This window comes from Mustelus asterias, chromosome 4, assembly GCF_964213995.1.
Source record: "Mustelus asterias chromosome 4, sMusAst1.hap1.1, whole genome shotgun sequence".
Taxonomy (NCBI): Eukaryota; Metazoa; Chordata; class Chondrichthyes; order Carcharhiniformes; family Triakidae; genus Mustelus; species Mustelus asterias.
This window is the reverse complement of record NC_135804.1, coordinates 87,533,135-87,549,995: the sequence shown is the minus strand read 5'-3', so window position 1 is coordinate 87,549,995 and position 16,861 is coordinate 87,533,135. Positions and strand designations below refer to the sequence as shown.

The window sequence follows — 16,861 nt, the reverse complement described above, 5'->3', positions numbered from 1 at the left end:
GGTTGGTTGGTTGGTGTCTCACCTGGAGGTCTGGAGGCTTGTGTGGTTGAACTTAAACTACATACATCTCTCCAAGCCAAATCTAGCTGCTACCACCATTGACAACATCTCTCAGACACCTCTCTACACATAGTCTACTATCATATTTCTCTACATCACCATATGTGCAGTGCTGTTCTCCAGTCCCTCGCTATGCCACACATCCACAAGAATTTCCATATATAGATGCTCTGGGAAGGAATGGTCAAAATTCTCCTGTCTTGCCCGCCACAGGAATCGCAGCAGGTGAAACAGAAAATTTGGCAGACCATTTAAAGGTCCGTTGAGCTTGGACAGGAATTTCAGGTCTTGAGGCACATGCGGTCGGAGAATCTTGCCCAATGAGTCAAGTGTAGGAAATTAGTTAATAAGTCCTAATTTTAACACAGTGAGGATGAGAAGAAGGAAAAGTGTCTATAAACAGTATATTTGGAGCTAGGCAGTAGACCAGAAGAGAGAAAATGTCAAAGAGCAATCGAAACAGTGGTATCAATAAAATAAAGAGAATCAAGAAAAATTATGATAGAGAGATTCTTTCTTCTTGTAATCTGTCTCTTTGAATTCTACGTTAAAAAGCTTGGCATTATAAATGTGCTGAAGCTTAGCTTTTCCAGGTATTAAATACTAGGCAATAACAAATGCCAAATGCATGTCTTAAGAGCAGTGAAGGATAATCAGCAATTAAAGGATTCAGCCAAATGTAGATAATTCAAAGGACGTCAGCAGCTTAAACGGTTGCACTGAACTCCCAGATTTAGAAATGGAATCTTATATTTTATTTTTAAGTTAATCATTTAGCATTATCAAGAATTCAATTGCACTTCCCTGAATGATTCATCATGTCACTATGCTGTATATTCTGTCAGGGTTTAGATTGAATCCTCAGTCTGTGCTAAATTAGGTGATCTCAACCAGGCGGTGTGTGGAGTGCTACCACTGACCACGGTACTTCTGGATTAGGAATAGGATTTATTTCAGTCATGGTTCCTAATTTGGATTTCTATTCACTGACTACTGTTAGAGAGGGTGAAGAAAGAATTGAGCTGAGCTTAGCACGATGGAAAGGTCTGTCAACGCTCACTGTCAAGAAAGCATAAAGGATGGCCACCCGGTTGAAATATTGGAAATACAAACTGCGCTCCAGCAAAGGTCAAAGTGCTCAGAAAAGGGAAGAAAGGCCAAATAAAGTCTGTATTCATTTGGTTTTGTTCAACTTCTATTTCTAGTTGTGCCACTCTTGGTGTCAACACATGCAGTGACACTGACCCTTCTCCTGACCTTGCCAGCTTGCCCCTGTTTTATGGCAACTCTACCAGCAACAGGAACGGAAGTAGATTAACGTATGCCCTGCTGTGCATACAGGGAGGAAACAGCAGCTGTGGCAAATAACAAAAAGTAATCGTGAATGAAGCAAAAGGTGTTGAGTTTGCAGATGTAAGCAACAAGAGGTGCAATAAATGGCGAAATCTTATCAAAAAAATGGCAGAGTGTTGCTTCCGATGAGAAAATCCACATGTTTCTCTCCAGGGAAACAGGTTGGTTTTCTTTCCAGATCTTTTCTCTCCAGATCTTACCACACTCTGCCAAAATAAATCAGGAGAGAGTGTTTCATGTCATCACATGGGAGTGGGAAACGGGGCCTCAACATGCTGGCAAAACACGGCTGTGCAGAGATCAGGGTGCCATTTTTAAAGGGTGCCCGATCAGAACCTGTATTATCCTTCCCCCCAGCACACCACCACTGACATCTCAGAGGTTCATCTCCCCTCCCCTGATTGGCTGATTGGAGTCAACCCCTTCTACTGCTAGCCCCCACCCCCGATCCCCCTGTCTCCCCCGATCATTGGTTTTCTCCTCTCCCCCGCTCCCGATAATTGGCCCCTTCTCCACCACCACTCCCAAGCCACCCCCACCCCCTCCAGGTCTGAGCTGGCACCCATATCTGTGTAAACCTGTTGTAAACTACGCCGACATGACAACATATTGGCATGGTGTCAATATAAGGCGGGGGGAGTGGGGGAGTCAATATCTGGCAAGGGGGTGTGTTAATAATATTCAAATATATTCAAATGAATTCAAAGCAGGTTCACACCTGTTACGGGCACTGACAAAAGGCAGGGAAGCTCCAAATTTGCCTTGTCGTCCGGCGAGAACTGCAACTTCCTGATCTTGAGGCCACACTGGCATTCGCACAGATAGCAAATGCAGGCTCAAGATCACCCCCAACGTGTGCTGCTATTGGAGTCGAAGAGTGGGTAGAGGGAGAGGATAGGATTTCTAATGTCCAGGTTAAATGATGATGATATGGGGATAGTTAGACTATAAGAGAAAGGTGAATGGGAATCAGCAATGGCTTATTTGGGAGCACTCACACCTCTGAGTCTGGACGTTGTGAGTGTGCCCCATTCCAGAAAGAAGTAAGTAAAGATTTTCAATTAACATGGAAAATGTGACTTCAGCCCAGTTTGTCTCTGTTATGTCAGATGGGTGGTGAACCTTTATGGTGCTCGAAAAGGAACAAGGCAGTTTCCTGTCTGTGAATAGGATTCAGGAAAGGTAGAAGTTCAATGATGATAGTGCGAACATGTTGGTCTCAGAGTGGTCACTAATTCTACACCCCTTCTGGTACTCAGTTCTCAGGGGGGTGTATAGCAAATGGCTGATGTGATGGAGGCCATCTTGCGTTGGGGTCTAAATGAAGTTTGATTTGATTTGATTTATTATTGTCATATGTATTGGGATACAGTGAAAAGTATTGTTTCTTGTGCACTATACAGTCAAAACATACCATTCATAGAACACACAGTACCACATGGTAGACTGGTATGAAAGGTGAAGTCACACACGATCAGAGGACAGCTGGCAAGATGGATACAGAACTGGCTTGGCCATAGAAGACAGAAGGTAGCAGGAGAGGAGTGCTTTTCTGAATGGAAAGCTGTGACTAGTGGTCAAGTGGAGAGGATCTCTAAGAAGATAGTGCATATCGACGAAAACTAGTGGCTTGTGCTACCAAATAAATCTGTTGGACTTTAACCTGGTGTTGTGAGACTTCTTACTAGTGGTGTTCCACAGGAATCAGTGCTGGGACCTTTGTTGTTCGTAGTATATATAAATGATTTGGAGGAAAATGCAGCTGGCCTGATTAGTAAGTTTGCAGGTGACACAAAATTTGGTAGAGTTACGGATAGTGAAGAGGATTGTCAGAGGATACAGCAAGATATAGACCGGTTAGAGACTTAGGCAGAGAAATGGCAGATGGAGTTTAATCTGGACAAGTGTGAGATAATACATTTTGGAAGGTCCAATGCATGTAGGAATTATACAGTAAATGGTGGAACCCTTAGGAGCATTGACTGGCAGAGAGATCTGGGTGTACATGTCCACTGAAAATGGCAACGCAGGTGGATAAGATAGTCAAGAAGGCATACGGCATGCTTACCTTCATCGGTCGGGACACTGAGTATAAAAATTGCCAGGTCATGCTGCAGCTGTACAGAACCTTAGTTAGGCCTCATTTAGAATATTGTGTACAATTCTGGTCACCACATTATCAGAAAGATGTGGATGCTTTGGAGAAAGTACAGAAGAGGTTTACCAGGATGTTGCCTGGTCTGGAGGGTATGAGCCATGAGGAGAGGTTTGATAAAGTCGTTTGTTCCCACTGGAACGACGGAGGTTGAGGGGTGACCTGATAGAGGTTTACAGGATTATGATTGGCATGGCCAGAGTGGATAGTCAGATGCTCTTTCCTAGGGTAGAAAAGTGAAGTACTAGGGGACATAGGTTTAAGGTGCGTGGGGAAAAGTTTAGAGGAGATGTGCGAGGCAAGTTTTTTTACACAGAGGGTGGTGAATGTCTAGAACGCACTGCCTAGGGAGGTGGTGGGAGCAGGTACGATAGCGGCATTTAAGTGGCAACTAAATGAATGCATGAATAGGATGGGAATGGAAGGATACGGACTCTGTAAGTGCATACGGTTTTAGTTTAGGCAGACATTATGATCGGCGCAGGCTTGGATGGCTGAAGGGCCTGTTCCTGTGCTGTACTGTTCTTTGTTCTTTGTACATAGGGGAGAAGGAAAGGAGAGGGGCAGAATATAGCATTATAGTCATTGTTGGGGTTTGGGGAAAGATCAACTTAATATAAGATAGGTCTACTCAAAAGTCTGATGGCAGTAGGGAAGAAACTGTTCTCGAGATCCCAGACATATATATCTTTTGGTACGTGATCCCAGACATATATATTTTTTTCCTGACGGCAGAAGGTGGAAGAGAGTATGTCCAGGATGCATGGGGTTCTTGATTCTGCTGGCTGCTTTTCCGAGGCAGTGGGAAATGTAGACAGAGTCAATGGATGGGAGGCTGGTTTGCGTGATAGACTGGGCTACGTTCACAACCCTTTTTTTCTTGTGGTCTTGGACAGAGCAGGCACCATGCCAAGCTGTGTACACCTGGAAAGGATGCTTTCAATGGTGCATTTATAAAAATTGATGAGAGTCGTAGCGGACATGCTGAATTACCTTAGCCTCCTGAGAAAGTAGAGGTGTTAGTGTGCTTTCTTAACTATTTACCTCCAGGGTTCTTAGATTCTGAAATCAAAATACTCTAGAAGGAATTTAACAGGTAGATTAGGGGCACTAACGATCCACTCACGCTTGAGATTGCAAGTTATGAAAAATTCCATTGTCCGTCATCCTGGCAATAGGACCACAACTGTGGGTGCTGTCCATTAGTCGCAGGGCCAATGGAAAGGCATCTCATTTTCTCTGCATAAAAATACGGTTGCAACAATTCTTTACATAGTGCACCTCTCCCTTAAGAGATGGCAGCTTGCACTAAATAGCAGTAAGGCCTTTCAGAGCTCCCCCTGTCCTTCATGGACAAACTGCCTATCCACAGTGTGACTAGCACCGGAGCTCACCGTGAACTTTAAATAGGCCCAAGCACACAAATATTTCAGGCCACCTGCTAATATCGTGGGGTAGGAATATCATCCACAATGCCTGCCTTATATATAATGTATAAAATGAAAATCACCTATTTCTTTTACCAGTTTGTAAAGAGTCTTACAAAATCCCATTGGTCTGTCACAGACAAAAGTTTAGCAAATGGCACCTCCTTGTGGTCACAAAATATTATGGTTCAAAAAATGATTGCTACAAAATGCACTGAGGCATCAGGCACACTGGAACATTCAGCTGTATACTATGAAGATAAGACTTACATAGTCTGTCAAGAGAGTGAACTGAATGTGGGTGGGAGTGATGTAAGGATTAATGGGTTTTTCTATAGGCATTACTCGATCAACATATTGTAAAATGTTTAGATATTATAGTTAAACTTCCTCATTTGCCTGTATGAGGAGCTGAAGGTTAAATGTATCATTATTTGTGTATCAGAACCATGTGGTTAATGTGGGTGCAACAATGTAGTTATTTTACTGGAATCAACTGGGTGCAAATTCTGGGTGGTCATGGCAAGGGCATGGGTAGAGGGCAGTTGATAAGAATATTGGCTATAGGAACCAAATGGAAATCTAAGCCAGAATTTTCCAGCCATTCACGCCAGCGGGATTCTATGATTCTATGAATATGGATGTTGCCTGGTCAGGAGGGTTTTAGGGATGAGGAGAGGTTGGATAAATTCAGATTGTTTTCACTGGAAGTTGGAGGCTGAGGGGAGACCTGACAGAGGTATACAAAATTATGAGAGGCACAGATAGGGTGGATAGTCAGAGGCTTTTTCCCAAGATGGAAAGGTCAATTACAAGGGGGCACAGGTTCAAGGTAAGAGTGGATAAGTTTTGGGGAAATGTGTGGAGAATGTTTTTCGCACAGAGGGTGGTGGGTGCCTGGAATGCACTGCCAGTGGAGGTGGTGGAAGCAGGCACATTAACAACATTCAAGGCATATCTTGATAGACACATGAATGGAAGGCAAACAGAGGGATAGAAACTGCATATCGGCACAGGCTTGGTGGGCTGAAGGGCCTGTTCTTGTGCTGTATTGTTCTTTGCATTGTGTGTCAATCTCTCCCCATTCAACCTTTCCTCAACAAAATACAGTTTGCTTTCTCATAACAATTTTGTAAAAAAAAATCTGTATCAAGCAACTGCAAAAAAAAGTCTAAGCACTATTTGATTAGAGTTCTACATGTGTTGGATTTCTGAATCACTTGGAGTAAATATGTGGGAGTATCCGGTAGCTACCTGGAGGAGATTCATACTCCTTGGGACTAAAATCAAGTTTGCTGCTGCTTTCAGATCCAAGCATGAAAGTGATTGACATTGGTGAGAAAATGGTGGAACAATGACCACCTTAAAAACAACTGAATCGATTGTATTTCAGTTACTGCAACAGCTGTACTTGATATAAATGAATTTAGGTACAATTGTCATAGCCACTTTCAGCAGGGCTAAATGTCACAGAGATTCTGTCAAAAGTATGGGAAACATTTCCTTCAGAAAAAGTCCTTTTTGTGTTCAGATTGTTAAGCGGTTTTACTGACTCCATGTGGTAAAACCAGCAAATGACCTGAGTTGCTGATTTAACTTCTCTACAAGCTGTGTTTAAATAATTAAATTGATAGGACTTTCATCATAAGTAATTCATTCTTTCACAGCAAAATAGCATTCACTGATTTGGGATGGCGTTTAATTTCCAACTGCATCAGTACTATAACCATGACTACACAGAAAGTGCTTATGATATATTTTATTCGACTATTGAGTACAAACATATGAATTAGGAGCAAGAATGGCCAGTCGGCCTCTTGAGCCTGTTCCACCATTCAGTAAGATCATGGCTCATCTGTTTGTGGCCTCAATTCCACATTCTGTCTACCCCTGAAAACTGTTGGCTCCCATGTTAATCCAGAATGGGCAGCACAGTGGCACAGTTGTTAGCACCACTTCTTCACAGCGCCAGGGATCTGGATTCGATTCCCAGCTTGGGTCACTGTCTGTGTGGAGTTTGCACATTCTCCCTGAGTCTGTGTGGGTTTCCTCCGGGTGCTCTGGTTTCCTCCCACATTCCAAAAGACGTGCTGGTTAGGTGCATTGGCCATGCTAAATTCTTTCTCAGTGTACCCGAACAGGCGCCGGAGTGTGGCGACTAGGGGATTTTCACAGTAACTTCATTGCAATGTTAATGTAAGCCTACTTGTGCCACTAATAAATAAACTTTAAATGAAGAATTTATCGACCACTGCCGTAAAAACATTCATTCACCCTACCTCCACTGTTCTCCAAGGAGGAGAGTTCCAAAGATTCATGACCCTCTGAGAAAAAAAAATCTTCTCAACTCCATCTTAAACGAGGGTTCGAGTCTCTCTACAAAGAGAAACATTCTTTCAGCATCCACCCTTTCAAGACCCTCAAGATCTTATAGGTTTCAATAAGGTCGCCTCTCATTCTTCTAAACGCCAATGGATACAGGCCCAGGTTGTCCAACCTTTCCTTGTAGGATAACCCCCTTTCCCTCACCCCATCCCCTCTCCCTCCAAACCAGGTATCAGTCAATTTTCTCTGAACTGCTTCGAATGCATTTATATCCTTCCTGACATAAGGAGACCAAAACTGTACACAGTAATCTAAATGTGGCCTCACCAATGCCAAGTACAACTGCAGTAAAACATCACTCTATTGCCTTATCTGCCAAAACAATCTTGTGTCCCCTTTTTGCTCTCCTGATTTCTCTCTTAACTCTACTCCTACACCCCCTATACTCCTCAAGGGATTCACTTGATCCCAGCTGCCTATGCATGTGCCTCCTTCTTCTTTTTGACCAGGGCCTCAATATCCTGAGTCATTCAGGGTTCCCTACTTCTGCCAGCCTTCACTCTAAGAGGAATGTGCTTACCCTGAACCCTGGTTAACACACTTTTGAAAGCATGCCACTTACCAGACATCCCTTTGCCTTCCCACAGACTCCCCCAATTAACTTTTGAAAGTTCCTGCCTGATACCATCAAAATTGGCTTTGCCCCAATTTAGAATTTTAACTTTTGGGCCAGACCTATCATTCTCCATAGCTATCTTAAAACTAATAGAATTATGGTCACTGGTCCCAAAGTGATCCCTCACTAACACTTCTGTCATCTGCCCTTCCTTATTTCCCGAGAAGAGGTCAAGTTTTGCCCCCTCTCTCGTCAAGCCATCCACACACTGAATGAGAAATTCCTCCTGAATACACTCAACAAATTTCTCTCCATCCAACCCTCTAATACTTTGGCTGTCCCAGTCAATGTTGGGAAAGTTAAAATCTCCAACTATTACCACCCTATTTTTCTTGGAGTTATCTGTAATCTCCTTACATATTTGCTCCTCAATCTCCCACCGACTATTTGGGGGCCTAGAGTACAACTCTATCAAAGTGATTTCCCCTATCTTATTTCTCAGTTCAACCCATATAGACTCAGTGGCCGAACCCTCGGATATATCCCCTCTCAATACAGCCGTGATGCTTTCCCTAATCAAAAGTGCAACTCCCCCTCCTCTCTTACTTCCTGTTCCATCTTTCCAAAAGCATCTGTATCCTGGGACATTGAGCTGCCAGTCCTGTCCCTCCCTTAGCCATGTTTCAGTAATTGCTATAATATCCCAGTCCCACGTACCCATTCATGCCCTGAGTTCATCCGCCTTGCCCGTCAGGCCTCTTGCATTGAAATAAATGCAGTTTAATCTGGATTTCCCTTGCTCTCTGTCTTGCTTTTGCCTGATCTGTTTGGTACTAGGATTACTGACACTGCCTTTACTGTTTAATGTGCTCTCTTTAACTTCTGTGCTGTCCTCAACCTTCTCTTCTGTCTCCCTACTGCTTTGGATCTCACCCCCCTGCCAAACTACTTTAAACACCCCCCCCCCCCCCCCCCGAGTGACTTTAGCAAATCTCCTCACCAGGATGTTAGTCCCCCTCCAGTTCAGGTGTAACCCATCCCTCTTGAACAGGTCACCCGTTCCCCAGATGAGATCCCAATGATCCACAAATCTAAATCCCTGCCCCCTGCACCAGCTCTCAAGCCACGCATTCATCTGCCTAATATTCCTATTCCTACTTTCACTAGCACGTGGCACCGGTAGTAATTCAGAAATTACTACCCTCGAGATCCTGCACTGCCTTCTGCCTAACTCTCTATATTCACACTTCAGGACCTCATCCCTTTTTCTACCTACGTCGTTGGTACCAATATGTACAATGACTTCTGGCTGCTCACCCTCCCTCTTAAGAATGTCCTGCAATCGCTCGGAGGTGTCCTTGACTCTGGCACCAGGGAGGCAACACACCATCCTGGAGTCTCGATTGCGGCCACAGAAATGCCTGTCTGTGCCTCTAACTAGCGAGTCCTCTATTACTACTGCTCGCTTGCTCTTTGCCCGACCCTGCTCTACAGCAGAACCAGGTGTGGTGCCACAGGCCTGGCTGCTGCTGGTATCTCCCCCTGACAGGCTATCCCCCTCAACAGTATCCAAGATGGTATACCTGTTTGAAAGGAGAATAACCATTGGAGACCCATGCACTACCTGCCTGCCTCTCCTGGCGGTCACCCATCTACCTGACTGAACCTGTGGTGTGACAACCTCCCTGTAACTAGTGTCTATCACACTCTCTGCCTCCTGTATGCTCCGCAGTGCATCCACCTGCCGTTCTAACCGAACAGTGTGGTCTGTGAGGAGCTGCAACTGGACACACTTCCTGCAGACAAAGTTGTCAGGGAGACTAGATTGCTCCCTAATTTCCCACATCTGGCTTGCCTGCAGAAGGCAGAGAGTGGCTGTGGAGGGGTCTTTCTCTGCATGGAGGTCAGTGACCAGTGGAGTGCCCCAGGGATCTGTTCTGGGACCCTTGCTGTTTGTCATTTTCATAAATGACCTGGATGAGGAAGTGGAGGGATGGGTTGGTAAGTTTGCTGACGACACCAAGGTAGGTGGTGTTGTGGATAGTTTGGAGGGATGTCAGAAGTTGCAGCGAGACATAGATAGAATGCAAGACTGGGCGGAGAAGTGGCAGATGGACTTCAACCCGGATAAGTGTGTGGTGATCCATTTTGGCAGATCCAATGGGATGAAGCAGCAGTATAATATGAAGGGTACCATTCTTAGCAGTGTAGAGGATCAGAAGGACCTTGGGGTCCGGGTCCATAAGACTCTTAAATCGGCCTCGCAGGTGGAGGATGCGGTCAAGAAGGCGTACGGCGTACTGGCCTTCATTAATCGAGGGATTGAGTTTAGGAGTCGGGAGATAATGCTGCAGCTTTATAGGACCCTGGTTAGACCCCACTTGGAGTACTGCGCGCAGTTCTGGTCACCTCATTACAGGAAAGATGTTGAAGCCATTGAAAGGGTGCAGAGGAGATTTACAAGGATGTTGCCTGGATTGGGGGGCATGCCTTATGAGGATAGGTTGAGGGAGCTTGGTCTCTTCTCCCTGGAGAGACGAAGGATGAGAGGTGACCTGATAGAGGTTTACAAGATGTTGAGAGGTCTGGATAGGGTAGACTCTCAGAGGCTATTTCCAAGGGCTGAAATGGTTGCTACGAGAGGACACAGGTTTAAGGTGCTGGGGGGTAGGTACAGAGGAGATGTCAGGGGTAAGTTTTTCACTCAGAGGGTGGTGGGTGAGTGGAATCGGCTGACGTCGGTGGTGGTGGAGGCAAACTCGTTGGGGTCTTTTAAGAGACTTCTGGATGAGTACATGGGATTTAATGGGATTGAGGGCTATAGATAGGCCTAGAGGTGGGGATGTGATCGGCGCAACTTGTGGGCCGAAGGGCCTGTTTGTGCTGTGGCTTTCTATGTTCTATGTTCTATCTGGCAGGAGGAGCATACCACTGCCCTAGCTGCCATACTGCCCTTCTACAGGTAAAAAGATCTCAACTCACTTCTCCCTTGCTTGTGGTCCTCCCGACGACTTTTGTTTTTTTTTCAAAAATATACTTTATTCATTTAAAAAAACTCTCAAATAAATCATTGCAAAAGACATATCCAAAAATTACAAACAGTGCAAAAAAAAGTCATTTTTACAGTACGATGCTTATTTACACGACATTACATTCATTACATTTCAGTACTTGAAACTATGTACATACATCAGATTTTACTGTGTGCTTTTGTTTTTCAGATTCGCACACAGTTTTTTTTTTGTACTTTTCCAATTCAATCAAATCAAATCCAATTCAGAGTCTCAACAAGTTGAGACATTTCAGATCCAGGCTGACAAGACAGGGCGAGCGACCAAACCACCCTGTCCTGGGCCTGATCTACATGAGCCAAGCTGATTGGAGAAGGGGGAGGTTCCTCCTCCAAGACTTGAGCTCATTTGCATCTTAGCCAAAAGGCCGAGATGCACACAGTTACACAGGCCGAAGGTGTTCTACAGGTACCAGGCCCTCAGTCTGCCTCGGTTGAAAGGCTTTACACGGTGGCCTTTCCCCGTCGCCTGACGACTTTTGTTTTTTTTGTACTTTTCCAATTCAATCAAATCAAATCCAATTCAGAGTCTCAACAAGTTGAGACATTTCCGATCCAGGCTGACAAGACAGGGCAAGTGACTAAATTGCCCTGTCCTGGGCCTGATCTACATAAGCCAAGCTGATTGGAAGAGCAAAGCAACACCTCCTCCAAGACTTGAGCTCATTTGCATCTTAGCCAAAAGGCCGAGATACCGCTTTTAAAAATTGCTTCATATGAAACATATGAAGCTTCAATGTAACCTAATGACCTCAACCAAGTGCAGCATCCAATCCATACTACACTTGATCTTAGCCAAAAGGCCGAGAAGCGATGACGACTTTTGTTTTTTTTTGTACTTTTCCAATTTAATCAAATCAAATCCAATTCAGAGTCTCAACAAGTTGAGACATTTCCGATCCAGGCTGACAAGACAGGGCAAGCGACCAAATTGCCCTGTCCTGGGCCTGATCTACATGAGCCAAGCTGATTGGAGGAGGGGGAGGTTTCCTCCTCTCAGGCTTGAGCTCATCATAGAAAGTAATCATAGAAACCCTACAGTGCAGAAGGAGGCCATTCGGCCCATCGAGTCTGCACCGACCACAATCTCACCCAGGCCCTACCCCCACATATTTACCCACTAATCCCTCTAACCTACGCATCTCAGGACTCTAAGGGGCAATTTTTAACCTGGCCAATCAACCTAACCTGCACATCTTTGGACTGTGGGAGGAAACCGGAGCACCCGGAGGAAACCCACGCAGACACGAGGAGAATGTGCAAACTCCACACAGACAGTGACCCGAGCCGGGAATCGAACCCGGGACCCTGGAGCTGTGAAGCAGCAGTGCTAACCACTGTGCTACCGTGCCTCATTTGCATCTTAGCCAAAAGGCCGAGATGCCGCTTTTAAAAATTGCTTCATATGAAACTTCAATGTAACCTAATGACCTCAACCAAGTGCAGCATCCAATCCATACTACATTTGATCTTAGCCAAAAGGCCGAGAAGATGACAACTGTTGTTTTGGTTAGGGGGGAGGCAGGGAGTGAAACACTGAAGTAGTGTTTGGGGTTTAACTGTCCCTTCACAATAGCTCCTCCACAAACCACCTTCTGGTCACAGTGACTGCACATATGCAAATGTTACCTGCAACCGCCAATCACCTTCGCCGCTCTGCTGCCCTCACCTGGACACGAGATTGTTTTGGCAGATAAGGCAAAGGAGAATCCAAAGAACTTCTACAAATACATAAAGGGCAAAAGAGTAACAAGAGAGAGAGAGTAGGGCCTCTTAAGGATCAACAAGGTCATCTATGTGCAGATCCACAAGGGATGGGTGAGGTCCTAAATGAATATTTCTCATCCGTATTTACTGTTGAGAAAACATAGATGTTAGGGAACTTTGGGAAATAAATAGTGATGTCTTGAGGAGTGCACATATTACAGGGAAGGAGGTGCTGGAAGTCTTAAAGCGCATCAAGGTAGATAAATCCCTGGGACATGATGAAGTGTATCCCAGGACATTGTGGGAGGCTAGGGAGGAAATTGCGGGTCCCCTAGCCGAGATATTTGAATCATCGATAGTCACAGGTGAGGTGCCTGAAGTTTGGAGGGTGGCAAATGTTATGCCTTTGTTTAAAAAGGGCTGCAGGGAAAAGCCTGGGAACTACTGGCCAGTGAGCCTCACATCTGTAGTGGGTAAGTTGTTGGAAGGTATTTTTAGAGACAGGATCTACAGGCATTTAGAGATGCAAGGACTGATTCGGGACAGTCAGCATGGCTTTGTGAGTGGAAAATCATGTCTCACAAATTTGATTGAGTTTTTTGAAGGAGTAACCAAGAAGGTAGATGAGGGCAGTGCAGTTGATGTTGTCGACATGGACTTCAGCAAGGCCTTTGACAAGGTACCGAATGGTAGGTTGTTGCATAAGGTTAAATCTCACGAGATTCCGGATGAGGTATCAAAATGGATACAAAATTGGCTTCTTACCAGAAGCCGGAGGGTGGTTGTAGAGGGTTGTTTTTCAAACTGGAGGCCTGTGAACAGCAGTGTGCCTCAGGGGTCAGTGCTGGGTCCACTGTTATTTGTCATTTACATTAATGATTTGGATGAGAATGTAGGAGGCATGGTTAGTAAGTTTGCAGATGACACCAAGATTGGTGGCATAGTGGACAGTGAAGAAAGTTATCTCCAATTGCAATGGTATCTTGACCAATTGGGCCAGTGGGCTGATGAATGGTAGATGGAGGTTAATTTAGATAAATGCAAGGTGATGCATTTTGGTAGATTGAACCAGGGCAGGACTTACTCAGTTAATGGTAGGGCGTTGGGGAGAGTTACAGGATAAAGAGATATGGGGGTAAATGTTAATAGCTCCTTGAAAGTGGAGTCATAGATGGACAAAGTGGTGAAGAATGCATTCAGCATGCTTGGTTTCATTGGTCAGAACTTTCAATACAGGAATTGGGACGTCTTGTTGAAGTTGTACAAGACATTGGTAAGGCCACACTTGGAAAACTGTGTACAGTTCTGGTCTGATCTGATACCATCTGTGGAGAGAGAATATGGTCATGCAGACTCGAAACGTTGGCTCTATTCTCTCTTCACAGATGCTGTCAGACCTGCTGAGATTTTCCAACCTTTTCTGTTTTTGTTCCAGATTCCAGGATCCACAGTAATTTGCTTTTAACATTCTATTTACCTTCCTAATCACTAGCTGTATCTGCACACCCCTCTGAACCTCAGAGTTCATTAATCTTTCTCTATTTAAATAGTATACTGCTTTTCTATTCTTCCTGCCAAAGTGGACAAGTTTGCATTTTCCCACATTACACTCCTTCCCGTCAGTTTTGCCCACTCACTCACCTATCCATGTCCCTTTGCAAACTCCTTATGTTCTCCTCACAGCTTACCTTCCTAGCTATCTTGGCGTCATCAGTATATGTAGCAACCGTACATTCAGTCCCTTCATCCAAGTTATTGATACAAATTGTAAATAGTTGGGGACCCAGCACTGATCCCTGTGGCACTCCATTTGCCATATCTTGCCAGTTTGAAAAAGACTCATTTATCCCTTCTCTCTCCTTCTTGCTAGCTAACTAATCCTCTTTCCATACTAATATTTCACCCGCTACACATGAGCACTTAGTTTGTGTAGTAACCTTTGATGTGGCACCTTGTTAAATTCCTTCTGAAAATCCAAGTACAACAATACATTGGTTCCTCTTTATCCATGTTGCCTGTTACTTCCTCAAGAACTCTGATAAATTAGTCAAACATAATTTCCCTTTCACAAAACCATGTTGATTCTGCTTGATTGCGCTGAGATTTCCTAAGTGCCCCGCTCTAACCTTCTTAATAATAGATTCCAGCAATTTCCCTATGAAAGATATTAAGCTAACTAGACTTTAGTTTCCTGCTTTCTGTTTTTGGTCGCTGTAGGATTGCCAAATGTGGCTGGAGTATTCCTGGAGGTGTGATTATGTCATGATCGATTGCATGGTGATTGATCACGTGATCGAGAACTTGCCAATGGTCACATGATGATGTCAAAAAAAGATGGACCCTCTGTCATTTAGTGCTTTTGCACTGACAGAGCCAGATGCAACCAAAGAGTTACATCCTCAGGAGGAAAGAAAACTAAGACAATAGTCAAAAAAACTGGACGTTTGTTCCCGCGGGTCAATAGACATGAACAGAAGGAAATAGCTGCCTTATTTGCCTTAGGCCGTTGGTCAGCCCGGGTGGTGAAGGAGCAATGCTGTCCACCGCCCACAGCTAGCTTCCCTCGCCGGGGTGACATGGCAGAGGACAGCCGAGCGAGCGGCAATGAACGCCGGCACCACCGGCGCAAGCGTCACTCGACGGAGGAGAAGGAGCCGGAGAGGAAGAAGAAAAAACGGCTGCACCAAGAAGTGAAGAAAATCAAACATGTCGAGACCTTCTATGAGAAGCCGTCACCAGGAATGATAAAGGAAGATGATGACAAGCCTGAAGATTGTATTCCAGACCTGCCAGGCAATGAAGGAAGGAGCAAGAAATTTCCTGGCACATGCTCCTACCAAAGGACTCTGGATGCCGTTGGGAAAAGAAGTGAAAGTCATGCAGCGCTGGAGATCCAAAAATTTTGGACACAGAACTGGCGATAGGGAATGTCCCTATTTCATCAGTGGAAATCAGAAATTGGAACAGTTCAGAGTAGCACATGAGGATCCCCTGTATGACTTGATCAGAGAAAACAAACGTTTTGAAAAGGAAACAAGGATACAACAGCTGAAACAGATGTTAGAGGACACGACCATCAGACAGTCAGAGTTCCAGTTCCTCAGATTCTGGAGCTAGGAACAGAAAGAAAAGGAGGAAAGAGAAGAGGAGAAAGAAGAAGAAAATAGAAAAGAAGAAATACAAGGCTAGAAAATCAAGTGACAGCTCAGAATAAGACAAAAGTCCAAAGATGTGCGGGTTAGGTTGATTGGCCATGCTCAAATTGCCCCTTAGTGTCCTGGGATGTGTAGTGTTGTAGGGAAAAATCCCTTGTACCAGTGCATTCAAGGAAGTCGAGTCGCAAGGCAAGGTTCAAAGCATTTTTCTTTATTGTACAATTACTGGGAACCCAGGGAGACCCCTGTAGCCAGCTTAGAAACAGTGCTTGGCCACGTTGATCTCAATAGTTATACATTTGCTCTGGATATTTATAGGAATCCAAATTCGAGCGGGAACATTTGCTCATACATTTTCACAATACTTATAAAGTGGCCTGTCTGGTCAGGAAGTTCCCTGAGAGACTTGTCAATTTGCATCTGTTTGGTGTGTGTCCGTGTTAATGGGACTGCCTGTTCTTGCCCCGGTGTTTTAATGTGTTTCCCATTATCCTCTCGATGTGTCCCCTTATCTAAATCGACCTCTACTGTTTTGTGTCTGTATTCTATGCTTGCGAGATTAGGTGTTAATGTCATTTTGTCCTGCTGTGTGTAGGGGGATTTAATCTAATCTTTTATTCTTTTTATCCTAGTTTATTAAGTTTCTTTGCCTGCCTTGGCCATTTTATTCCTGTAATATTTTATTGACAGTCCGGTTATGCCATATAACCCACTCCAGGTCTTGACTCGCAGATATCCCGATCTTCTGGCCAAGGGCCGGTTTAAAATGCAGCTTCGTGCTGTTGCTGGGCAGAATAAGGATCTTTTGTCGGCTTTAAAATTAAATGTCTCTCAGCTGTGCAGAGGGGGATTTAAACGAATGTCCATTCGGGTGTTCCCCTCTGCATTGTGGGCTCGTTATGAATGGTGCCAATCAGTCCAATAAATGAATATGTTTAATGAGGTGAATATTGATGAGATAATAAAAATATGGCTTTTGGAAAATGGCCTACT

At 44.5% G+C, this 16,861-nt stretch overlaps 2 pseudogenes; one reads left to right on the top strand and one right to left on the bottom strand.

Annotated features, from left to right (window-relative positions):
- Positions 1-11,618: 11,618 nt before the first annotated feature.
- Positions 11,619-11,821, bottom strand: LOC144493196 (U2 spliceosomal RNA; annotated as a pseudogene).
- A 3,398-nt stretch (positions 11,822-15,219) lies between these two features.
- LOC144492348 (retinitis pigmentosa 9 protein homolog pseudogene) lies at positions 15,220-15,927 on the top strand (annotated as a pseudogene).
- Positions 15,928-16,861: the final 934 nt, after the last annotated feature.